The sequence below is a fragment of the Geotrypetes seraphini genome, chromosome 11 (assembly GCF_902459505.1).
Source record: "Geotrypetes seraphini chromosome 11, aGeoSer1.1, whole genome shotgun sequence".
In the NCBI taxonomy this organism is placed as follows: Eukaryota; Metazoa; Chordata; class Amphibia; order Gymnophiona; family Dermophiidae; genus Geotrypetes; species Geotrypetes seraphini.
Genome location: NC_047094.1, coordinates 69,611,114 through 69,632,751, shown reverse-complemented (window position 1 = coordinate 69,632,751; position 21,638 = coordinate 69,611,114). Strand labels below are relative to the sequence as shown.

The window sequence follows — 21,638 nt, the reverse complement described above, 5'->3', positions numbered from 1 at the left end:
TTTCCCTCTTCCCCTCCTAGCAGCATCTCTCTACCTCCCTCCAGGTGCAGTAGCAGCTCTCCCTTTATCCAGCAGCTTCCTAGCCTCTAACAGTGGCTTCCTCTCCTTCCAGCAGCCCTCAGTACTTGCCTGTAGCAGTGATTTCCTTAGGCAGCCTTGGGTCCGTTGCCGCCTCTGAGGAAAGGGGAAGTTGCCAAAGTGAATCACTGCCCTGGTAAGTACAGAGCTGCTAGGAAAGGAGACAGCCACTGTTGAAGGCTCCCCATGATCTTACTCCTGCTATGCTCCAGCTTTGTACCGCAGGCCCTGCCGCCCAAGACGAGCTGGAGGCCCCTACCCGCCGCATCCTGCACATGGGCAGGCTCTCAGCACAGACGCTGCTGATGGCCCCAATCCACACGCTGCCCCCCACCGCGCACGCTGACCATCTCCCTTCTACTTTCAGCTTCCCTGCGGCCCTCTTCGGCGACTCGGCAGGGGCAGCGATCAAGACAGGCTGCCGACGTCGGGACCTTCCCTCTCTGAGTCCCGCCTATTTTGTTTCAACTTCCTGTTTCCGCATAGGCGAGACTCACAGAGGAAATGCCCGACGTCGGCAGCCTGTCTTGATCGCCCGAGGAACAGAAGATTTCCGCGAACACCACCAGGGCAGGAAATTTAACGGCGTCCATCTCGCCGGCCCTGCGCAGACCGGCAGGAATTTTCTGCGGACCGGCACCGGTCCACGGTTGAAGAACTGTGACTTAACCTATCACCTCTTAACTTCATCCTATGCCCTCTCATTCCAGAGTTTACTTTCAATGAAAGAGATACTTGCCTCATGCATATTTAAGCCACATAAGTAAACATCTCTTTCAGACCGCGGCTCAATGGGACCCCGAGGGAGAGACGCCGCACTACACCAAGGACACGGACCTGAGACAGAGGAGGTTGCTGAGGAAAGGGAAGTCTGCTATTGTGGTGGGAGACTTGATCTTGAGAGAGGTAGATAGTCACATAGCTGGAGGAAGGGAGGACCGGCTAGTGACTTGTCTCCCAGGGGCCAAGACATGAGACATCACTGATAGGATCGAGCGGATCCTGGACGGAGCAGAGACAGAGGAGACTGCGGTGATAATCCACGTCGGAACGAACGATGTGAGCCGGAGGAACTTCAGCATGGCCATACTGACTGACCAGTTCAGGGTCCTGGGACGAAAGCTGAAGCGGAGTACCCGGAGGATTGCATTCTCAGAGATCCTGCCTGTACCGAGAGCAGATGCAAAGAGACAAGCAGACCTCCAGGCTGTGAATGCATGGTTGAGGAGATGGTGCCAGGAGGAGGGCTTCCACTTTGTGAGGAACTGGACGTCCTTCTAGGGAAAGAGTAAACTCTACCGGCGGGACGGCCTGCACCTGAGCACAGCGGGAAGTAGACTACTGGCAGCCAATGTGACAAAGGAGATCGAGAGGGCTTTAAACTAAGGAGAGGGGGAAAGCCGACAGCTGATCTGATGTTGACGCTTCGGACAACGGTATCCAGAACAGATGCTGAACAGGATGACTGCAAGAAGGAAGTAGAGAGACCGGTGGATCTTATGATCAGACAGCGAGGGAAACATCAGGTAAAGGAAGCTTGCTGGGAGGAGACTAAGGGGCATGGAGACACAAGGGGACTGGGTGGCACGAGGGCGAAAGCTGAGGGCAATATAGGGGTGCCACAAGGTGAAGGGGATCAAACTGAGGCTCAAGGGATGATAGCCCAAGAGGGGGCAGGTAGGGCTAGAAAACCCAGAGGAAAAGTGGGGTGGCGGGAAAGTGGGGAAGCCGAAAGCTACGAGGGTAAAGGCTGATGGCAAAGCAGAAGCACAGGAAACAGGAGAACTGCCCATAATTCAAGGGGAGGCGGCCCAGGTAAATGCGGAGATGGAGGAAAAACGACGGGACCTGCGGTGCTTATACGCAAATGCAAGAAGCCTCATGGCCAAGATGGGTGAACTAGAGGTCATGGCCAAGGGGGAGGACCTGGATATAATTGGAATTACAGAAACATGGTGGACAGAGGAGAATCAATGGGATGTGGCGCTGCCGGGGTACAAGCTCTACAGGAGGGACAGGACCCACAAAAAGGGGGGAGACATAGCAATATATGTAAAGGACTCTATCTACTCGGTCGGGATGGATATGGCAACGAAGGCAGAGGGGCTGGAATCACTATGGATCAAATTGCTGGGAAACAAGGGTGCAGGCATAAAACTGGGGCTGTACTATCGCCCACCTGGTACGCCAGAAGGAGTCGGACACGACTTGGAAACTGAACTGAGACAGGAATGCGGGACTGGAAGTGTAACAGTGATGGGGGACTTCAACTACCCGGGGATAGACTGGAGTACGGGTCACTCCAACTGCACTAGGGAAACAGGATTTGTAGAAGCTGTGAGGGACTGCTTCATGGAGCAACTAGTCAGGGAACCGACGCGAGGGGGTGCTACTCTTGACCTCATCCTAAACGGATTAGGGGGGCCTGCAAGAGAGGTAGAAGTGGGAGGACCACTAGGCAACAGTGACCACAACACGATCAGATTCACATTAGAAAGGGGGACACCCATAGTAAGGAGGACCGCAACAACTGCGCTCAACTTCAGTAAAGGGAACTATGTAATGCTATGAGGAAAATGGTGGGGAGGAAGCTCAGAAACATCTTTAGGATGGAGACTGTAGGAAGCGCCTGGACCCTATTCAGGGACACCCTGCAGGAAGCACAAAGAATGTACGTCCCCAGTTTCAGGAAAGGCTGCAAGAACAAGCGGTCAAAGGACCCGGTTTGGATGTCAACAGAAGTAAAGAGGGCAATAAATGACAAAAAAGTATCCTTCCGGAGATGGAAAAAGGACCCAACGGAGGAAAATCACCAGGCGCACAGGAAATGCCAAAAGGAATGCCACCGAGAGGTTAGAAAAGCAAAAGGGAAATACGAAGAGGGGCTGGCCAGGGAGGCGAAAAACTTCAAGGCATTCTTCAGTTACGTTAAGGGGAAGCGACCAGCGATAGAAGAGGTGGGGCCGTTGGACGATGGGGATAGGAAGGGAGCGATTAAGGAGGATAAAGAGGTAGCTGAGAGGTTGAACACGTTCTTCTTGTCGGTTTTCACGAGAGAAGACACATCTAATATACCGGACTCAGAGGAGCTCATGAGTGGGGAACAGGCTGAAAAATTGGAGCACATAGAGGTAAGTAAGGAGGATGTCCTCAAACAGATAGACAGGTTAAAATGCGGCAAATCACCGGGCCCAGACGGGATCCACCCAAGGGTTCTGAAGGAACTAAGACAAGAAATAGCGGGCACAATCCAACATGTTTGCAACCTATCCTTGAAAACTGGAGAGGTACCAGAGGACTGGAAATTGGCAAATGTCACACCCATCTTCAAAAAGGGATCGAGGGGTGACCCCGGGAACTACAGGCCGGTGAGCCTGACTTCAATAATAGGGAAAATGGTGGAAGCTATGATCAAGGACGGCATTTGCGTGCACATCGAGAGAAATGGCCTACTGAGAACAAGCCAGCACGGATTCTGTAAGGGAAATTCATGCCTAACAAACCTTCTGTACTTCTTTGAGGGAATAAGCAGTCGGGTGGACAATGGGGAACCCATAGACATCATTTACCTCGATTTTCAAAAGGCTTTCGACAAGGTACCACATGAAAGGTTGCTTAGGAAGCTGTGGAACCACGGGGTGGGAGGGGATGTGCACAGATGGATCAAGCACTGGTTGTCGGGTAGACTGCAGAGGGTCGGAGTAAAGGGCCAATATTCTGACTGGCGGGGAGTCACGAGCGGTGTGCCGCAGGGATCGGTGCTGGGGGCCGTTACTCTTCAACATATTCATCAATGACCTAGAAAAGGAGGCAAAATGCGAGGTTATAAAATTTGCAGACGATACCAAACTGTGCGGCAGAGTTAGATCCAGGGAGGAGTGTGAGGACCTGCAAAGGGACCTGGACAAGCTGGAAGACTGGGCAAACAAATGGCAAATGCGCTTTAACGTGGAAAAATGTAAGGTCATGCATATAGGGAAAAAGAATCCGTTGTTCAACTACAAATTGGGGGGGGGGGGGCATTGTTGGGAGACAGCGGTCTTGAGAGGGACTTGGGTGTGCTGGTGGATGCATCACTGAAGCCATCTGCACAGTGCGCAGCAGCCTCAAAAAAAGCCAACAGGATGCTGGGCATCATAAAGAGGGGCATAACAACCAGGACGAGGGAAGTCATCATGCCATTGTATCGAGCGATGGTGCGTCCACATCTGGAATACTGCGTTCAATATTGGTCGCTGTACCTCAAGAAGGACATGGCGGTACTTGAGAGAGTCCAAAGGAGAGCAACCAAACTGGTAAGAGGGCTGGAACACTGCCCATACGCCGAGAGGTTGGATAGGCTGGGGCTCTTCTCTCTGGAAAAAAGGAGGCTCAGGGGAGATATGATAGAGACCTTCAAGATCATGAGGGCATGGAGAGGGTGGATAGGGACAGATTCTTCAGACTGAAGAGGACAACAGGTACGAGGGGGCATTCGGAGAAACTGAAGGGAGATAGGTTCAAAACAAATGCAAGGAAGTTTTTTTTCACCCAAAGGGTCGTGGACACTTGGAATGCGCTACCGGAGGAAGTGATCAGGCAGAGTACGGTACAAGGATTCAAACAGGGATTGGATGGATTCCTGAGGGATAAAGGGATCGTGGGATACTGAGAGAGGTGCTGGGATATATCACATGTATAGAAAGCTAACCAGGTAATAAGTATAGAAACCCAACCAGGTCGTGCATGTGCAAGACTGGAGGGTTAGGACTTCGATGGGAAGCTAGGACTTAAATGGGAAACCAGGGTGGCAAGGGGACCCCCTCTGGGGATTCAGACAGGTCTTGACCTGTTTGGGCCGCCGCAGGAGCGGACTGCTGGGCAGGATGGACCTGTGGTCTGACCCGGCGGAGGCACTGCTTATGTTCTTATGTTCTTATATCTCCCCTCTCCCACCTTTCCTCCAAAGTATACATATTGAGGTCATTAAGTCTGATTGTTGCTGTTCTCCAGGCCTCACTCCTTCAGCCATTTGCTGTGGCTTTGATCAGGGTATGCTGTGAGGTCTGCAGTTCATCTTTACAGTATATATATAGTGGGTTCACTGACCTGATTTATTTATTTATTTAAAATGTATTACCCGCTTATATCTAAGCGGCTCACAAAATACAATCATAATATTAAAACATACATACATATAACATACAATAATCTCATTATCTCCATAAAAAATATTGCTATTCATTTATTTAAAAGCTTCCACAAAGTAGTTTTCAGTACTTTCTTAAACATTTGTAAATCCAAAAGTGCTCTTAATGGTCCTGTCAATGTATTCTACAATGACATCCCTGCTATTGAAATTGCAGATACCCTTGTATTTTTATAATGTACTTGTGAAAACTTATTTTAATGATAAGCTCATCGCCCCTTCTGACCTTCTCATTGAGAACAGGGAGGTCTGATTAGTCATGAATTTGAATTTTGGTGGGAAAGTTCGTTGGTCATAAATTTGAAATGTGACAGGAAGGCTTGTTCATAGATTTGAATTCTGGTGGAAACATCTGTTGGACCCAATTTTAAATTCTAGGGTCACTTTTATTTTTAATTCTGACAGACAAAACAGGGGGGAGAGGTAGAAACTTTTAGATGAAGGGAGAAGGTGTTTGTCCTTGGCCCCAATCCTTTTTGTGCTGAATCTCTTTTGGATGAGTGTTTGCCATGCTTTGTTTACTGAGAGCCCTTTATCTCCATTGAAATTATTGGGGTGTCTTGCTATCTCTATTGCCTCTTTAATTCTTCTCAGCCACCAGTGGTCTTCTTTCTTCAGGAATTCTCTGATCTAATCATAAGAACATAAGATGTTCTTATGATTAGATCTTATGACTGCCCAGCAGTCCGGTCATGCGGCAGCCCATCAGACCCAGGACATGTGTAGTAGCCCTCTATCTATACCCTTCTATCCCCTTTTCCTTCAGAAAATTGGCCCATCAGATCCAGGACATGTGTAGTAGCCCTCTATCTATACCCTTCTAACCCCTTTTCCTTCAGAAAATCGCTTCTTGAACTCCAATACCGTACCTTGTCCTATCACTCCCTCTGGAAGCGCGTTCCAAGTGGTCCACCACCCGTTGAGTGAAGAACTTCCTAGCATTGGTTCTGAATCTGTCCCCTTTCAATTTTTCTGAATGCCCTCTCGTTCTTGTAGTTGTCGAAAGTTTGAAGAATCTGTCCCTCTCCACTTTCTCTATGCCCTTCATGATCTTGTAAGTCTCTATCATATCCCCTCTAAGTCTCCGCTTCTCCAGCGAAAAAAGCCCCAGTCTCTCCAATCTTTCAGCGTATGAAAGGTTTTCCTTACCTTTTATCAAACGTGTCACTCTCTTTTGAACCCTCTCGAGTATCGCCATATCCTTTTATAGGTACGGCGACCAATATTGGACGCAGTACTCCAGATACGGGCGCACCATCGCCCGATACAACAGCAGAATAACTTCTTTCGTTCTGCTTGTAATATCTTTCTTGATTATTCCTAGCATTCTATTCGCTTTCTTTTTAGCAGCAGCTGCGCATTGTGCTGACGGCTTCATTGTCATGTCCACTATTACCCCCAAGTCCCTTTCTTTGGAACTCTCACTCAATAACAGCCCTCCCATCATGTATTTGTACCTCGGGTTTCTGTTTCCTATGTGTATGACTTTACATTTCTCTACATTGAATTTCATCTGCCATCTCGTTGCCCACTTCCCTAGTTTGTTCAGGTCCCTTTGTAAACCTTCGCAGTCCTCTTTAGTTCTAGCCCCATTAAATAGCTTGGTGTCATCTGCGAATTTTATTACTTCACTCTTCGTCTCCATTTCTAGATCATTTATAAATACATTGAATAGCATCGGTCCAAGCACCAACCCCTGAGGAACACCACTCATGACCTTCCTCCAGTCCGAGTAGTGGCCCTTCACTCCTACCCTCTGCTACCTGCCCGCCAACCAATTCCTAATCCATCTGTGTACGTCTCCTTCCATCCCATGGTTCTTTAGTTTCTGAAGTAGGCGTTCATGGGGCACATTGTCGAAGGCTTTTTGGAAGTCTAAGTATACAATGTCTATGGGGTCCCCCTTTTGTCCATCAGTTTTCCCCGCCATGGAGGGCTACAGCTGATTTTTCTGAGTTGCAGAGCTTGTGGTGTCTCTTGTGCTCTTTCAGCCTTTCCTCTACAGTGTGTCCAGTTTCACCAATGTAGGATTGACCGCAGCTGCAAGGGATTTCGTACACCCCAGGGGTTTGGAGCAGATCAGTGGCGTACCTAGCATATGTGACACCCAGGGCCCATCATTTTTTGGCACTCCCCCCCCCATCTGTACGAAAAACATGATTTTTAGTAACAATCCACACGTCACACATGAGTACCTAGGAAAAGGCAGCATCTTACATATGCAGTGCACAGTACAACATCAATACATCCATTGTAAAGCTAAACAAGCCAGACTAGTACAGATCAATCCTACACCGTCAATCCTAACAGAAAACCATGTCTTTCGAACATACAGAACACAGAAAACACCTTTGCCTAGTATGGAATATGTACAAAACTGTAGTGTGGATTTTAGCCACAGTGGTAACAGCTCTGACGCTCATAGAATTCTGGGCATCAGAGCTGCTACCACCACGGCTAAAAAACGCTCCACAGTTTTGTAAAAGGGGGGATAAAATAGAAATACATAGACAAAGGTTAAATTGAACCAGCAAGAAGCTGGACTCTGCATAAAATGCAACACCACAGAAACAGTGAGACATGTCTCCTAAAGCAATAAATAAATAGAAAATTTTTTTCTACCTTTTTTCTTCTCTGGTTTCTGCTTTCCTCATCTTCTTGTTACTCTCTTCCTTCCATCCACTGTCTGTCGTCTCTCTGCCCCTATATGGCATCTTCTCTCCTTCAATGCTCCTTCCAGAAACTGTATGCCTCCCCCTTTCATCTCTCCTTTCACCCCCATTGGTCTGGCATCTCTCTTCTCTCCTTCCCTCTCCCACACCTCTCTTCTTCAATCCCTTTCTTCCCTCATTTTCCTTTTCAATTTATTTTCTGCATCCATCTAGATTACGTTCTTACTACCCTCTCATCAATTTCCTTTTTAACTGTCTACCTATAGCTCACCACCTCTTTCCCTCACCCCCTCCAGTGTTTCCCTAACTCAATCCTTTTCCTCCATCATGTACCCTCCTTTTATTTATCCCCTCCTTCCATCATCTGCCCTCTTCTCTCTCCCCACTTCCATCATCTACCCCTTCTCTCTCTTTCCCCCACTTCCATCATCTGCCCTCTTCTCTCTCCTTCTCTCCACTACCATCATCTGCCCCTTCTCTTTCCCCCCTCCTTCCATCATCTGCCCCTTCTCCCCACTTCCATCATCTGCCCTTTCTCTCTCTTTCCCCCCACTTCCATCAGCATCTGCCCCCTTTCGCTCCCTACAACCCAATTCCATGCAGTATTGTTCCCCTTTTGTCTCTTTCCCTGCAATTCCTTCAGCATCTGCCCCTTTCTCTCCCTCCACCATGCATCCATACCACCCTGACCCCCTTTGTCACCCTTCAGCATGATTTCATATCACCCTGATCCCCCTTTGTCACCCTTCAGCGTGGTTCCATATCACCCTGACCCCCCTTTGTCACCCTTCACCATGTTTCCATAGCACCCTGACCCCCTTTTGTCACCCTTTACCATGTTTCCATAGCACCCTGACCCACTTTTGTCACCCTTTACCATGTTTCCATAGCACCCTGACCCACTTTTGTCACCCTTTACCATGTTTCCATAGCACCCTGACCCCATTTTGTCACCCTTTACCATGTTTCCATAGCACCCTGACCCCCCTTTGTCACCCTCCACACCCTTTCATGCCACCTTGACCTCCTTTCTTTCTCCGTCCCAAAGATCCCGCGATGACTGCTTCTGCTCCGATGGAAGAGGTAAGTGACGTCGGAAGGGGCTGGGCCAACAGACGCAGTTAGTTGCGGCAAGATCCCACAATGACTGCGGCTGCTGGTCTCCCCTCCCCCCCTGACGTCACTTACCTCTTCCCAGTCATCGCGGGACCTTCTTCACTTCAGTGTGGCTGCCGACTCTGCTCTAAGTAGTGCAGCTGCGCTGAAGTGCGGTTTGAAGCAGCGCGGGAGGTTCCGAATCCGGCCAGCTTTGCACCCCCTTGGATCGTGCACCCGGGGTGGACCTCCCTCCCGCCCCCCCCCTTGGTATGCCACTGGAGCAGATATAACTGGTCTTTCACATGTGTGTGTAAATGCAAGTTTCTGAGGCTGTAGGCTGTAGGCTGCTTTGTTGTTATTTTTCCTTAGTAGTTTCCCTATGTGGTCTGCTAGTACTTCCCTATGTTCAAGGAGCATCATTTTTTGTTCTGTTGCAGCATTGTCCGCTAGTGGTTGTTGGCCGTTTCTGTTTTTCTCGGTCAGGCTGTCCATAAGTTTTAAGGCTAGAGAAGTAGCCTTTCTGCTGTAGCCATCAGCAAGAAATGTGTCCTGGAGGGTATCCTTTTCTTTCTGCTGCCTGGGTCTTACACTCTTAGTGCTCTGTTCACTAGTGGTGATTGGACTCTGCATGTAAATAATAGTATATATGGGACACGGTATATAGGAAACCCACCCATACCAACCGTTATCTACAGGCAAAGTCCCATCACCACTCATCCACAAAAAGAGGGGTGCTATGCACACTAGTAAACATAGCACTAAGAGTTTGAGACCCAGGCAGCCTTCAGAAAGAAGAGGACATATTTCTTGCTGTTGGCTACAGCGGAAAGGCTACTTCTCTAGCCTTACAACTTATGGACAGCCTGACCCAGAAAATCAGCAATGGCCAACAACCATTAGAGCAGTAGTCCTCAACCCTGTCCTGGAGGACCACTAGCCAGTCGAATTTTTGGGATAGCCCTAATGAATATGCATGGGGCATATCTGCATTCCCATCATCTTCATTACATGCAAATCTCTTGCATGCATATTTATTGGGGCTATCCTGAAAACCTGACTGGCTGGTGGTCCTCCAGGACAGGGTTGGGAACCACTGCATTAGAGGACAATACTGTGACAGAACAAAAAATGGTAGTGCTTCCCTATGCCAAGGAGTAATAGAACACATAGGGAAACTACTAAGGGAAAATAATATCAAAACAGTCTACAGTGCATTACAGAAACTCGCATCTACACTCAGACATGTGAAAGACCGGTTACCTGTTCTCCAAACCCCTGGGGTGCATGAAATCCTATGCAGCTGCGTCCAATCCAACACTCGTGAAACTGGATACACTGTAGAGGAAAGGCTGTAAAAGCACAAGAGACACCACAAGCTATGCAACACAGAAAAATCATCTGTAGCTCTCCATGGCAGGGAAACTGGTCATACAATTAGATTTGAGAACACAAAAGTTCTGGAGAAAGAAGACCACTGCTGGTTGAGAAGAATCAAAGAAGCAATAGAAATAGCAAGACACTCTAATAACTTCAATGGAGATAAAGGGCTCTCCATAAACAAAGCATGGCAAACACTCATCCAAAAGAGATTCAGCACAAAAAGGTCTGGAGTCAAGGACAAACACCTTCTCCCTCCATCTAAAACTTTCCATCCCCCTTTTTTGTCTGTCAGAATTCAAAAAATGTGACCACAGACTTCCCGAACAGAATTTAAAATTGGGTCCAACAGACATTCCTGCTAGAATTCAAATCTGTGACCAACAAAGTTTCCTGCCACACTTCAAATTTGTGACCAACAGAGTTTCCTGCCACATTTCAAATTTGTGACCAATGAACTTTCCCAACAAAATTCAAATTCTTGACCAACACACCTCCTTGTTTTCAATCAGATCAGTGAACCCACTATATATAAAGGCAAACTGCAGATCTCACAGCATACCCTGAAAAAAGCCATAGCATGATGGCTGAAATATTGGTTCTACCTACCCAGTACGGTAAAACCCAGAAAACAGCAACAAACATGTCCCCATACGCCTTATGATGAAGAGCACCAACCATTTTAGTTGCCTTCCTCTGGACCAACTCCTTCCTTTTTATATCTTTTTGAAGGTGCGGCCTCCAGAATTGTACACAATATTCTAAATGAGGTCTCACCAGAGTCTTATACAGAGGCATCAATACCTCCTTTTTCCTACTGGCCATACCTCTTCCTATGCACCCTAGCATTTTTCTAGCTTTCACCGTCACCTTTTAAACCTATTTGGCCATCTTAAGATCATCACATACAATCACACCCAAGTCCCACTCTTCTGTTGTGCACATAAGTTCGTTATTCCCTAAACTGTACTGTTTCTTCTGGTTTTTGCAGCCCAAATGCATGAACTTGCATTTCTTAGCATTTTAGCTGCCAAATTTCAGACCATTCTTCTAGCTTTTCTAGTTCTTTCTTTATGTTATTCACACTATCTGTGGTGTCTACTCTATTGCAGATTTTGGTATCATCTGCAAAGAGGCAAATCTTACCTGACAGGCCCAAGAACAGAACCTTGAGGCTTACCACTGGTAACATACCTTTCCTCAGAGCGATCTCCATTGGCCACCACCCTCTTGTCACCTTCCACTTAACCAGTTCCTGACCCAGTCAGTCACTTTGGGGCCCAAACTGAGGGCACTCAGTTTATTTTTTAGACACTTGTGTGGAACACTGTCATATGATTTGATAAAATCTAAATATATCACATCTAGCACAATCCCTCTATCCAATTCTCTGGTCACCCAGTCAAAGAAATTGATCAGATTTGTCTGACAAGACCTGTCTCTAGTGAATCCATATTGCCTTGGGTCCTGTAAACCACTGGATTCCAGAAACGTCACTATTCTCTGTTTCAAAAGCACTTCCATTAATTTACTCACCACAGAAGTCAGATTTACTGGTCAGTAGTTCCCCTACTTCTTCCTTACTTCCACTTTTGTGTAGAGGGACTACATCCACCCTTCATCCAGTCCTTCAGTACCACTCACGACTCTAGGGAAGCATTGAAAAGGTCAGCCAGTGGAGCTGCTAGAACTTCCCTAAGTTCCTTCAATACTTTCGGATATACACCATTCAGCCCCATTGCTTTGTCCACCTTTAGCTAGCTCCTCATGAAATCAATCCTTTGAAAATCGATCAGGGTCTACCATCCCTCCATCCCTATTTGCATTTGTCTTCTGCAGTCCCCCCCAAGTCATGGTACATGGGCTTGTCATGCCACTGGGTCTTACGCGCATCTGAGAAGCTGAATGCTATGCTGTCAGTTTTTTCACTACCAGCAGGACCTCCCAAGGTGGAAAGGTTTCAGTGGAGATGACAAAATAATGATGTACCACCCATCTGGGCAGCAGCAGATGAGCAGTGTTGGAGGTGGAGGATTGTGTCTGATGCGACAACAGCAACATTGAATTTATACTGCACGAAAGAAAGGCCCGGCAATTTACTTCTGTATTCTGCCAAGAAAACTTGATGAAGATGAAACAAAGAATCGACATATAGTGCTGGAAGATGGTCCCCTACGTTGGAAGGCACTCACCATACTACTAGGGAAGAGCTGATCATCAACCAGATTATGCCCAGTGTTTGTGAAGCTGACGGATCAAAGCCGCCAGGATGTCCTGATGCTGATGTTACTGGAAGAAAAAGGAGATCAGAAGCTGTAAAGATATTCTCAACATAGGAACATGGAACATATGAAGCATGAATCAAGAAAAAATGGAAATTGTTAAAGATCAAATGGAGAAAAAAAAAACCAAAATTGATTTGATAGGGATCAGTGAACTCAAATGGACAGGACAGGGTCATTTTCAATCAAACAAGTATTGGATCTGTTACTCTAGTCATGAAACAAACAGGAAAAATGGTGTGGCATTCATCCTCAACAATAAGTTTTCAAAGATAGTACTAAAGCACAATGTTATCAGTGACAGAGTCATGTCAATCCATCTACAGGGAAAACCAATCAATGTTACCTTGATCCAAGTATATGCTCCAATGACAGACGCAGTCTTCTAATGTGATGCAATTTTGTAAAGAAGTGAAAACTATACTGTTTGAGAGAGTATATAAGTAAGTTAGTTCATATATTGCAGGCATCTTCTTTTAATTTACTGTATTTCTGACAAAAGAGTCAAGTTAATAGTACGTGAATGTAAATTGTATAAGGGCTTTTAAAAATTATTATTTATTGCTTGTTATAATTTTATTATGTATGTTTTTATGTAATCCACTCAAACCTGTGGATATAGTGGGATATAAATTTTTGAAAAATAAAAATAAAGATGCAGTGGTTGGAAAGCATGGCATAGGAGAAAGAAATTAAAACTTAGTATAGTTTTGCAAAATGAATTGTCAATCTTATTAAATAGGCATTTCCAAAACCACAAACATCGCCAGTACACACGGACCTCTCCAAATGGCATGTATCAAAATCAAATTGACTACATCTGAATAGGACAGAGATGGAAATCTGCAGTTTTGACTACAAGGACTAAAACCAGGAGCAGATTGTGGAAGTGACCATGAGCTTTTGACATGCCAGAAAAAAGTAAAGCTTCACAAGAAGATCAATAGAGAACTCCCCAAATAACACATTGAAAATATTCTATCAGACTATTAGATAAAACTAGACAGATATGCTTATCTTGATACAGGAAATAGAGAGCCCGAAGAGTTATGGAATAACATTCAAATTGTAATTTGTGATGAAGCTAAAAAAAAAAACACTCCAGAAGAGAAAGAAAGCCAAGAAATCACCTTGGAATCTCAGAAGAATCTAGAAAATTTGCAGAAAAAAAGATGACAAGCAAAACTTTCTGTTGATAGAGAAAAAGTATCACAAATGAACCGAGTGTTTCAACATCAAGTTTGGCAAGACAAAAAAATGATATCTAAAGGATATTTGTCAGAAAATTGAGTCAGAACATGTAAATGGAAAAACCAGATTAGCATATCAGGAGGTTAAAAGATTGCAGCAGAAATTCCAGCTTCGGTTGGGGATGCTTAAAGACATAAATTGAATGATATTGAATGATCCAGAACATTAAAAAGAGATGGAAAGAATATACAGAATTTTTATACAAAAAAAGGCAATGAGGATAACATTGGGGAAATTGAACTATTGCCAATCAAATGGAGAAAGCTACAGCCAAGGCTAGACAAATGCTGGCTTGCAACAGAAGGAGCTTTATCAGCCGAAAGCCTGAAGTCATACTGCCGTTATACCGATCCATGGTGAGACCACACCTGGAATACTGTGTCCAGTTTTGGAGGCCACACTATCAAGGATGTGAGGAGAATGGAGTCAATCCAGAGAATGGCCACTAGGATGGTCTCCCATATGAAGAATGTCTGAGCAGACTGTGCTTATACTCTCTCGAAGAGCGCAGAGAAAGGGGGGACATGATAGAAACATTCAAATACATCATGGGCCACATTGAGGTGGAGGAAGAAATCTTTTTTCTTACAGGTCCCACGGCGACAAGAGGGCATCCGCTAAAACTTAAGGGGGGAAAATTTCACGGTGACACTAGGAAATACATCTTCACCGAAACGGTGATTGATCAATGGAATGGTCTTCCATGCCAGGTAGTCAAGGCCAGTAACCTGCTCGACTTCAAGAGACATTGGGACAAACAGGTGGGGTTGCTGCAGAGTTATACTTAAAAGATAGACTCTCAAAGGAGGGAGGGTTCTTGAGTGGGCAGACTTGTTGGGCCGCTGGCCCTTTTCTGCCGTCATACTTTATGTTTCTATGATGCCGAAGAACCACCAGATATTTTAAAAGAAGTCATAGAAGCAATTAAAGCTTTATCAGAAAACAAGCCACCTGGTATCAACAATATTCCAATTGAATTAATCAAAGACTCAAAAGGTGCTATCATGGCCCTCACTTGACTTTGTCAACAGATTTGGAAGGAAAAAACATGGCCAACCGATTGGAGAATCTCTGTTCATACCTATACTGAAGAAAGGTGGCATCAAAGACTGTAACAACTACAGAACAATTGCATTAATTCTATATGCCAGCAAAATATTGCTGAAAATAATACAACGAAAGCTACAATCATACTTTGAGCAAGAACTCAAAGTTCAGACTGGTTTCAGAAAAGGTTGAGGAACAAGAGACGACATTGCCAATGTTAGATGGATATTGGAGAAGAGCAAAGAATACCAAAAGTCCTTATACCTTTGCTTCATTGACTATAGCAAAGCTTTTGACTGTGTGGATCATGATAAACTATGGAGAACTCCATCACAAATGGAAATATCCAAACACATAGCTCAGCTAATAAAGAGCCTCTACAAAAATCAGGAAATTGCTGTGAGAACTGAATATGGCAACACTAATTGATTTCCAATAAAACATGGCATCAGGCAAGGATGCAGCTTGTCACCTTACCTGTTTAACCTTTACAGCAAAGCCATCTTCAGAAAAGCAAATTTAGAAGAAGAGAGTGTTGGTTTAAAAGTTGGTGGCTGAAATATAAAGAACCTGCACTATGCAGATGATACAATGCTCATCACCAGCAGTAAAGATGTTCTGTATCTATTGAGAAAAGCCAAAAGTCATTACATGAAATTAAAACTGAACATAAACAAGATGAAGATCATTAACACAGAAAATGATGAAGCTTTTGAGCTTGAAGGCGATAGAAGTTGTAAAGGATTTCAATCTCCTGGGCTCTTTCATAAATAAAGAAGCAACTATCAGAGAATAAATACTCCACAGAATAGCACTTGGTCACTCTTCAATGAAGGCTTTTGACAAAGTATTCAAAGGCAAGGAAACAACACTTCAATGAAGATCAGACTTGTCTACACACTCATTTTCTTAGTGGTCAATTATGAATGTGAAAGCTGGACACTATGAAAACAAGACAGAAAGAAGATTGACTCATTTGAGCTTTGGTGCTGGAGAAGGATTTTATGCATGCCATGGACCGCCAGAAGAACTAACACATCGATTCTGGAAGAGATCAAACTGGCTATGTTACTAAAAGCCCAAATGATGAAGTTACGATTGTCTTATTTTGGTCACACCATCAGAAGAGAAAGATAATTGGAGGAGGACATCATGTTTGGGAAGATAAAGGATCCAGGTGAAGAGGGTGACCTGCAAGTTCTGCAACCAGATGGCTGGACACATTGAAAACAACCATGGGGATGATGCTGGAGGATTTTACCAGACTAGCACAAAACCAATTTCTTTTTAGATCGGTAATTCATCAATTTGCTAGGATTTGAAACAAGTTGATGGCACCTAATTAACTCTGCAATCCCACTCCTGGTGCTTCAGCTGTGACACAGAAATATTTAGCAATTTAGCCTTATCTTAATCAGCTTCTACATATTTCTCCCCTTCACCTTTGAGTCTCACAATGTCATTTTTGCACATCTTTCTATCACTAATATATTTTTTTAATGCTTTGATCCCCCCCATTTTACTGTCAAATATTTTTTCTTCCATTTGCTTTCCTGATTACTCAACCAGCTTCTCTTAATTTTTCCATATTTTTGCCTGTCTTCCTTTTTCTGCGATCTTTTGTAGTATATGAAAACTAACCTCTTTTTCTTTACTTCTCAGCTACTTCTTTTGAGAACCAAAGCACCCTTCTTTTCCTCTTACTTTTACTTACTATCCTTACAATAGCTCCTTTGAGTTTTGCCCATTGCTTTACTACTTCTTCCAGATGTTCCCCATCCAGACAATTCCTTGATGTAATCCCCTATCTAAACAAAATTGGGGTTTTTTAAAGTCTAGAACCTTTACTTTTGAATGAGCCCTCTTTATACCTGTCTTAATATTAAATCACACCATGTGGTGATCATTGGTTAACAGATGATTACCCACTGTAACATCAGAAACACTTTCCACATTTGGAAGCACCAAATCCAGAAAGGCCCCCATCCCACGTGAGTTCCCTTCAAAACCCAGGCCTACATTACCGGTAGGAGCAATTCTGCAAAAAGTGACATTGTGTGATTGACATGTGATCAGCAGCGTTTTTATAGGTGGCTGCCGATATAGGCGCTGTTTGCAGAATCTGGCCCTGAATGTCTATTAAATCTCTGTCCACTTCTTCTGTCTGTGAAGGAGGCCAGATTGACCCACAGTGCCTCTTCCTTACCCTGCAGATCCTGAAATTGTGTTGCTTTAATATGATCTTTAGCATATAATGCCACACCCCCTCCTTCTCTTCCTACCCTGTCTTTTCCTGAACAAATTATAGCCCAGTATAGCTATATCCCAGTCATGGTTCTCCATGAACCACATCTCTGTGATTGTCACTAAATTGAACTCAGCCTCTTCTATCACAGCCTCTAGATCTAGATCCTTGTTTCCCATATTTCAAGCATTTGTACAGTATATACTGCTTTATCCCAGGACAAGCAGGCAGCATATTCTTGACTGATGGGTGACGGCACCGACGGAGCCCCGGTACGGACAATTTTAGAGTGATTGCACTCTAAGAACTTGGAAAGTTCTGGCATGCCGCACCGCGCACGCGCGAGTGCCTTCCCGCCCGACAGAGGCGCGCGGTCCCCAGTTTCTTAGTTTCCGCGGAGCTAAGAAGACGCGTTTTTTCAACGGCTGTTGAAAATTTTTTTGACTTGCCTTCCCGCTCGCGTAAACCTTTTTGGCTTTTGCCTCTTTCTTTTTTCTTTCATTTAAAAAAAAAAAAAAAAAAAATTTCTTTTATTTTTGATTCAATTTGGCTTTTCCCCTGCGGGGCCTTCTGCCACCATCGAAGCCTCGGCCTTCGATTTGGCTGAAGCGGTATTCACGTTCATGCCCCCTCAGCCAGGTTTTAAAAAGTGCCAGCGGTGTGCTCGGCCCATATCTCTCACGGACCCACACAACTGGTGCTTACAGTGTTTGGGTCCTGAGCATCAGGCCTCCACCTGCACCCGCTGTGCCACACTTAAAAAAAGAACATTGAAAAATCGCCAAATCCAACAGCGATTACTGTTCGGTGCCGAGATGTCCGATCCCGTTCCATCGACTCCGGCTTTGGCACCAGTTCAGTCGGCACCCTCTTCTTCGACGTCGCGAGATTCCGCGCCGGCATCCCAACATGCAGGTAAGCCGGCTAAGAAGCCTTCCCCGCTGGAGCGTCCTCCGGTCTCGAGTGCAGTGAGTCCAATCCTGCCGACTGTGAGGCGCCAGCGGAAGCGCTCCGCCCCTATTGAGGTGAGTCCCTCGACATCGGGCTCCTCATCTCCGGGGCGTCGAGCGGCACCGCAGGTACCGCAGAAGAAAAAAGCGGTACCGGTGCCATCCCTTGATGACCGTATTACGGCCATTCTCCAGGCACAGCTCAAGCAGCAATTGCAAGAGCTCCTTCCAACTATCCTGGCACCGAACCTTCCGGTGCCGGTCCGCACTGAGCCGGTACCGATAGTGGAACAACCTGTGCTGTCGGTTTCCACTCCCTCGGTACCGATTCACTCCACCTCATCGGTATCGATGCCAGTCCTTGCGCCGGAGCCGAGAGCTCAACATCAATCGGTGCAGACTTCGGCTCCGGTGCAACCGATTACATCGCCTGGGTCGATGTCGATGAGATCGGGTAAGTCGGTGCGCAAGACCCGGCATGTGGACCCATCTACTCCTGAGTCTCGGGATCACTCTTCCCATGTCAGGGATCCTGATCTGTGGGGAGATTCAGAAGAGCCTTTTCTCTCTGAAGGAGAATGTTCCTCAGATGAGGAGGAGTCTGCTGTACATGACCCATCCTCTAAGCATGACACTTCATCTTTCTCCAGTTTCCTGAAAGATATGTGTGATTCTCTGTCCATTCCTTTGGAGGCTGAGTCCAAAAAGTCTAAAGCTTTTTTGGACGCCCTGGACTTTGACCAACCTCCAAAGGAATTTTTGAAGCTCCCTCTTCATGACATCTTGAGGGAGACTTTTTACAAGAATTTGGAGACTCCCTTAACGGTTCCAGGGGCCCCACGTAAGTTAGACTCTCTGTACAAAGTAATTCCCATTCCTGGGTTCGACAAACCACAACTTCCTCATGAATCTTTACTTGTCGAATCCACCCTTAAAAAATCTTCAGGAGCCAGTGTATATGCTTCTGTACCTCCTGGCAGAGAGGGTAAAGCCATGGACAAATTTGGTAAGAGGCTCTACCAAAATGCAATGTTGGCAAATAGAGCTGGAAATTATGGCTTTCATTTTTCTTTTTATCTGAAACATCTCCTTACCACCATGGCTTCCTTTGAGAAATACCTTCCTCAACGGAAACAACAATCTTTCCACCATTGCTTGTCTTCTCTGTTTCAATTGCGTAAGTTCATGGTTAGGTCCATTTACGACATCTTCGAACTTACTTCCAGAGCGACAGCAATGTCTGTGGCAATGCGTCGCCTGGCCTGGCTTCGGGTATCTGAACTTGATGTTAATCATCAAGATCGGTTAGCCAACGCCCCGTGCCTAGGGGATGAGCTTTTTGGGGAATCCATGGATTCGACTACTCAAAAGCTGTCTGCTCATGAGACACGTTGGGATACCCTTCTTAAAAACAAGAAAAAGCCTCCCCCAACAAGGCCTTTTAGACAACAGTCAGCCTATCAACGCCGCTTCACAGCTCGGCCATTGCCAACAACTGCTCAGCAACCCAGGCGTCAACGACAGCAACAGCGTCAGCCTCCCAGACAACAACAGCAACAGCAGCCTGTGAAACCAACTCCACAGCAGAAGACACAGCCCTTTTGACTTACTTCTCCAAAGTATAGCCAGTACTCCTATATCTGCTCTCCTGCCTCAACCTATAGGAGGTCGTCTCTCTCTATTTCTCAGCCGGTGGGAAGTTATCACTTCGGACCAATGGGTCCTCAATATCATCCGCCACGGCTACTCTCTCAACTTTCAGACTCTTCCGTCCCAAAACCTGCCAAAAGAGTCTGCTTTGAACAGTCCTCAATCTGCCCTCCTTATTCAGGAAGTTCAATCCCTCCTTCTTCTAAACGCTATAGAGGAAGTTCCTCTAGATCAAAAGGGGCAGGGATTCTACTCCCGTTATTTTCTAGTCCCCAAAAAAAACAGGAGATCTCAGACCAATTTTAGATCTTCGCGATCTCAACAAACATCTGGTAAAGGAAAAATTCAAGATGCTTTCCTTAGCCATTCTTTATCCTCTTCTCAACCAAGACGACTGGCTATGCTCCCTCGATCTCAAAGAAGCATACACTCACATTCCAATCAATGTAACCTCAAGACAGTATCTCCGTTTCATGATCAATCATTGTCATTACCAGTACAAGGTGCTCCCCTTCGGTCTTGCTTTCTCTCCAAGGGTGTTCACCAAATGTCTCATCGTGGTAGCTGCTTTTCTACGCTCTCACCACCTTCAGGTATTTCCTTACCTGGACGACTGGTTAATCAAGGCCACATCCGCTCCAGCAGTTCTCCTGGCCACCAACCAAACCATCCAGTTTCTACAAATATTGGGATTCGAGATCAATCTACCCAAGTCTCATCTCATTCCCACTCAAAGACTCCAATTCATTGGAGCGATATTGGACACACTCCTCATGAGAGCATTCCTACCATCCAACCGTCTTCAGACTCTTCAGTCTCTATGTCAGCAGGTGCTTCCTCAACATTCTATCTCCGCCAAACAAATGATGATACTCTTGGGTCACATGGCATCCACAGTTCATGTCGCACCCCTCGTACATCTTCACCTGCGAACTCCTCAATGGACCCTTGCTACTCAATGGTCCCAAGCGACGGATCCTTGCTCACGACACATCTCTGTGACATCATCTCTTCGTCGATCTCTACAATGGTGGTTGGTATCCTCAAATCTATCCAGAGGTCTTCTGTTCCATCAACCTCCTCATCACCTAGTCATCACCACCGACGCCTCTCCTTATGCATGGGGAGCTCATTTGAACGAGTTCCAGACTCAAGGTCTTTGGACAGCCCAGGAAAGGAAGCATCACATCAATTTCCTGGAACTCAGAGCGATGTTTTATGCCCTCAAGGCCTTCCAACATCTTCTCTTTCCTCAGGTCCTTCTGCTGTGCACAGACAATCAAGTGGCCATGTACTACATCAACAAGCAAGGGGGGACAGGCTCTCGCCTCTTGTGCCAGGAAGCACAGAAGATCTGGACTTGGGCCATAGATCACCATCTCTTCCTGAAAGCTATCTATATTCAGGGAGAACAGAATTCCTTAGCGGACAAGCTCAGCAGAATTCTACAGCCTCACGAGTGGACACTCGATCCTGTAACTCTACAGTCCATCTTCGCTCAATGGGGCACTCCTCAGATAGACCTTTTTGCAGCTCCTCACAATCACCAGCTGCCCCTATTCTGCTCCAGACTCTACTCCCCTCACCGTCTGGCAGCGGATGCATTTCTCCTCGACTGGTCGAATCTGTTCCTGTATGCTTTCCCTCCTCTGCCTCTCATGTTGAGAACCTTGTTCAAGCTCAAGAGGGAACGAGCCACCATGATTCTGATTGCTCCGAGGTGGCCCAGGCAACATTGGTTCTCCCTTCTACTTCAACTCAGTTCCAGGGAACCTTTTCTTCTTCCACTGTATCCTTCTC

The 21,638-nt window shown here is 45.8% G+C and overlaps 1 protein-coding gene across 4 annotated transcripts in view; it reads right to left on the bottom strand.

Annotated features, from left to right (window-relative positions):
- The window catches only part of POU2F2 (POU class 2 homeobox 2), a 404,239-nt gene that overhangs the window by 6,859 nt on the left and 375,742 nt on the right, over positions 1–21,638 (bottom strand). Inside the window, exons 16-17 of one of the 4 annotated variants that reach the window (XR_004541087.1) lie at positions 12,606–12,702; positions 11,970–12,061 (exon numbers count right to left, since the gene is read on the bottom strand). The exons of 2 other annotated variants lie outside the window; for them this stretch is intronic. The gene's annotated coding sequence lies outside the window, so the exon portion shown is untranslated. Of the gene's footprint in view, positions 1–11,969; positions 12,062–12,605; positions 12,703–21,638 lie in introns of those variants that run through there. One more of the 4 variants, XR_004541086.1, reaches the window with a different exon arrangement.